This window comes from Theropithecus gelada, chromosome 10, assembly GCF_003255815.1.
Source record: "Theropithecus gelada isolate Dixy chromosome 10, Tgel_1.0, whole genome shotgun sequence".
In the NCBI taxonomy this organism is placed as follows: Eukaryota; Metazoa; Chordata; class Mammalia; order Primates; family Cercopithecidae; genus Theropithecus; species Theropithecus gelada.
The window spans coordinates 57338159-57342664 of NC_037678.1; positions in this window are offsets into that span (position 1 = coordinate 57338159).

The following is a 4506-nucleotide window of genomic DNA, read 5'->3' on the forward strand; positions in this document are numbered from 1 at the left end:
TTTGTCTGGAGAGCCAACTCTGATTATTTCTGAAAATATATAATATTATTTCTGAGAATTGGGCAGTGGATGCAAAATGGATTTTGGACACTATTGGTCCACTTTTTGTTTTTTATTTTTATTTTTTGAGGTGGAGTCTCACTCTATCGCCCAGGCTGGAGTGCAGTGGCATGATCTCAGGTCACTGCTCCCTCTGCCTCCAGGTTCAAGTGATTCTCCTGCGTCAGTCTCCCAAGTAGCTGAGATTACAGGCACGTGCCATGATGTCCAGCTAATTTTTGTGTTTTTAGTAGAGACAGAGTTTCACCATGTTGTCCAGTCTGGTCTCAAACTCCTGATCTCATGAGATCTGCCTGCCTCAGCCTCCCAAAGTGTTGGGATTACAGGTGTGAGCCACCACGCCTGGCCAAAATGTAGGCACAGGTTTAACTAGTTTTCTGTTTGTTTCCAATCTCAATTAAACTCACTAAATATAGGGGGAAAATCTCGTGTTTTGGCCCAGTCTCAAACCGGCGACCTTTCGCGTGTGAAGCGAATGTGATAACCACTAAATTACAGAAACCAGGCATGGGAACACTTTTTATTCATGAGCTTGCCAGTCTTTGGAGGCAGCAAAACCATGGGACAATGCCTGCATGGGGTGTGGGAAGGCCTACAAGCGAAACACATTTCCCCTACGTATGATTTGCTATGTTGTTTGGGGAGTAGACAGAATTCTAAGGTGGCCTGCAAGATTTCTGCCCTGTGATATATACAACCTGTATAATTCTCTCTCCTTGAGGACCTGTAAATATGATGGGATGCCACAAGGTTTGTGATTAGGTTACATTAGATAGCAAAGGTGAAAGTGCCCATCTGGTGGCAAGCAGCCAGCTGTAGTGGGGGTTTATCACTTTGCCCTCTAAATGCATTATTGTGCCACTGCTACCCTGCCTGCCTTTGTCCCTTAGGGTCTGGAACAGAGCCAAGCCTGTCTAGGGGGCCGTTTTGAGCTGGTCTGTGGAAGACCTTAGAGATGGCTTTGTTTGTTTGTTTTTCTTTCTTTAGACAGTCTTGCTGTGTTTGCCCAGACTGGAGTGCAGTGGCACAATCTCGGCTCACTGCAACCTGTGCCTCCCAGGTGCAAGCGATACTTGTGCCTCAGCCACCCAAGTAGCTGAGACTACAGGTGCACGCCACCATATCTGGCTAATTTTTGTATTTTTATTTTTTGAGACAGAGTCTTGTTGTCACCCAAGCTGGAAGGCAGTGGTGTGATCTCAGCTTACCGCAACCTTCGCCTCCTGGGTTCAAACGGTTCTTCTGTCCCAGTCTCCCGAGTAGCTGGGATTACACGTGTGAGCCACCGCGCCCAGCCTATTTTTGTATTTTTAGTAGAGACGGGGTTTCACCATGTTGGCCAGGCTGGTCTGGAACTCCTGACCTCAAGTGATCTGAAGTGATCTGCCCGACTCGGCCTCCCAAAGTGCTAGGATTACAAGCGTGAGCCACCATGCCTGGCCACAACCTTATAGATGTATTATGGGTTTCACTTCCCTTAAAACCACTTCCTCTTTCCCTTGCCATCTTCACAGGTCTCTGCCCTACCCAGGGGGAAGCTATCAGATAATTTTACCTATGTTGTGGTTATAACTTAATAAAAGTTAAAAAAAAAAAAAAAAAAAGAAAGAAAGAAAGAGAGAAACCCCAAGGTCAGTACTTAAACTGAGGAACTAACTTGTTAATAATGGTGGAACACCAGGCAGCATGAGAGCTGGTAAATTGGGAGATTTGGGCCTTATCCTCACTACATGCCCCATCCTCACCCTCCGCAACACACATGTCACCTACACACAGCAGCGTGGTAGAATGAGAATTAAGAGAAACTCAGAGCCCCAGATTTAGCGGTAGGAGTGCAGGATTCGAATCAATTGTAGGCTTTGCCATCTGCTGTGACCTTCGCCTCCTCTCTTGGAGCCTGTTACCCCATCTGTAAAATGAGGAGGAAATACTGACTAGGGCCATGATTCTTAACCCTGGTTGCTCACTAGATTCACATGAGAGTGTTTCAAACAATACAGATGCCTGAGCTCCACACTCAGAGATGTTAATAGAATTGTTCCATGGCATGGCCGGTATATTACTTTTTTTTTTTTTTTTGAGACGGAGTTTCACTCTGCTGCCTAGGCTGGAGTGCAGTGGCATGATCTCGGCTCACTGCAGCCTCCTCCTCCTGGATTCAAGAAATTCTCCTGCCTCAGCCTCCCGAGTAGCTGGGACTACAGGCGCCCGCCACCATGCATGGCTAATTTTTTGTATTTTTTGGTAGAGACGGGGTTTCACCATGTTAGCCAGGTTGGTCTGTATCTCCTGACCTCGTGATCTGCCCGCTTCGGCCTCCCAAAGTGCTGGGATTACAAGTGTGAGCCACTGCGCCCGGCCCAATTTTAAAATTTTTTGTAGAGATGGGGGTCTTGTTATGTTGCCCAAGGTGGTCTCGAACTCCTGGGCTTAAGTGATTCTTGCGCCTCGGCCTACCAAAGGGCTGGAATTAAGGCCCAGTTTTTAAATAGAAATAAAACGAGAACTTAATGCTTGGATGGAGAACAGTGCCACCTGCTGGTTTCACTTTGCATTAGCAATATCTAAATATCTGCCAACGCCATGTAATGCAAATCGCTGTTTATTGAGCACCAACGCAACATGCAAGGCATTGTGATGCACCCTATAGGTCATGCAGAGATAAAAGCTCCTTTCCCCATGAAGCTGACAACCTAGAGGGGACAATCGGCATGTACATAAAACCTTTGATCCAAAGTGGGCAGCCGACATGGTCCCACTGCGGTTCTGTGGTAATACAAGAAACAAACCTGGGGCCAGGGCTGGCTTCATGGGTGTGCAGCCTGTGCTTGAAAGGGCTGTGCACTTGGTTTCATCATTTCCTGTGGCTGTCTTGAAATTCTTTTCTTTTTTTTGATCCTGTGTTCAGTCGAATTGAAATTCTTTAATACTTTTTGAACAAGGGGCCATTTTGCACTGGGGCCCACAAATGATATAGCTGGTTCTACCTAGGGTAGTTTGGGAAATTTTGGAAGAGGCGACATATGACCAGGCAGGGCAGTAGTGGAGGGAGAGGAAAACAGGAGGCACATTGTAGTGTGGAAGGGGAGGTGGGATCCTTAGGCCTGGGTGACTGGGTGGTGTAGGGGAAGGAGTTAGAGCTGGTGCTGCAAGGCAGGTGGAGAGGGAAAGGGGTTCGATATAAGACGGCTTCAGACTCAGTGCAAGGAAGACCTCTAAGGACAGTTTCAGCAGCTGGAACTCAGAAGGTAGGCCAGGGCTGGAACTTTGGTCACAGACTTCCAGATGGATACCTTGGTGACACCAAAGGTTATAGGATCCCCAGAGATGGGTGAGGACTAAGACAGAGCTGTTTGGCGGGGCCTCGGCTTTTGGCCCAAACTGGATTGTTGGCTTCTAGGACTCCTGCCTTGAGGAGTGGTGGAGGAAGACTTTGGGGCAGGGCTGGACAATGAGCGCTTGAGCCCCAATTCCCCATGTGATGTGCTATGACACTCTTCTCAGCCTCTTTCCTCCTGGCTGCCTGCTTCAACACCACCATGGACAGTGAGTCAAGCACTCATTTCAGGGATATTTCCCATTCAACTCATTCGCTGCATTCCTCCGCCAAGATTCACCTTCAGGGGCCACAGACTTCTTCCTCACCTCTCACAGTGGGCTGCAGCCTGCTGACCGCAGATGACAGAATTTAGTCAAGACTTTGGGAAGGCTAAAGAACACACCTTGTTTCTTCTCCTCTGGGTATTGTTAGTTTCTTTTTTCTCATGGGACTTTCCATACCCTGTTGGGGGAGGAGTTTTACAAGAAATCAGCTCTTCCTTAGGAGGTCAAGTTCTTCCCCAGCAGGTTAGAACCTGGAACCCACATTTCAGACCAGTTTTCCCATCAGGCACCACCAGAGGCTAGTACAGGTAGCTGGCACCCATGATACTTATCTGTATCCTTGATTCCAACAGTCCAAGCCAGTGTTCTGGCTGTTTTTTGGTTTTGTTTTGTTTTGTTTTCTTCCCTACCTAGCACAGACTAGGTAGAGGGTGGGTAGGGTGGTCAGGAATAGATTGTGATTCTGTCCATCAGCCCCATGTAGAGAGGCCCCTCTCTCAACTACGTTATTGCCCAGTCAATCCCAGGAGTTCTGCCCAGGGCTATCCTGGGAAAGCTTTGTTTCGAAAGGGTCCTGTGGTCACCTCTGGGCCTGGGGTGCACCCTTGCTTGGGATGGAGAGATAGCTGGTAGGGTAACATCCCCAGGGCAGGGACGAGGACTCAGGATGCCAGCTGCCTCTACACCCTGTTCCTCCTCTAGAAAATGTCAAAAAGGTAGGTGCTCTGCTCCATCAGACTTGTGGTTATTTTCTTTCTGTGCAGGTCCCCTTTTTGTGTGTGTGGGTGCGAGGGTTGGGGGAGGCACACTTGGGGAGGTGGCTCATACAGACCAAACTCTGCC